This window comes from Pteropus vampyrus, unplaced genomic scaffold (genome assembly GCF_000151845.1).
Source record: "Pteropus vampyrus isolate Shadow unplaced genomic scaffold, Pvam_2.0 Scaffold468, whole genome shotgun sequence".
Lineage (NCBI taxonomy): Eukaryota > Metazoa > Chordata > Mammalia > Chiroptera > Pteropodidae > Pteropus > Pteropus vampyrus.
This window is the reverse complement of record NW_011889249.1, coordinates 330,013-330,343: the sequence shown is the minus strand read 5'-3', so window position 1 is coordinate 330,343 and position 331 is coordinate 330,013.

The following is a 331-nucleotide window of genomic DNA, read 5'->3' as shown; positions in this document are numbered from 1 at the left end:
CTAACTTCCTAAGAAAGGCCTTGAACCCACCTGGAGAGTTGCAGACCAGGTTCAAGTGCCAGGCTCAGCCCCAGGTCACACAGAACGGGTGGGGACTTGCCCTGCCACAGCCGAGGTGACAACCTCTCTCTGCCCCGAAGGCGGCCGAGCACAGTTCCCCAGTACCCCGCTGTCACACTGTCTCTGCACACGCAGTGTCCCGGGGTCTGCTCGCCCAGGCCAGGCAGAGCCTTCCTGTGGACCTAGCATAGGGGCACTGGGGTATGAATGAGGGGGACAGGCGTCACCCCCAGGAGGACATTTCTTCTCTGCTTGGATGCGTCCAGTGACA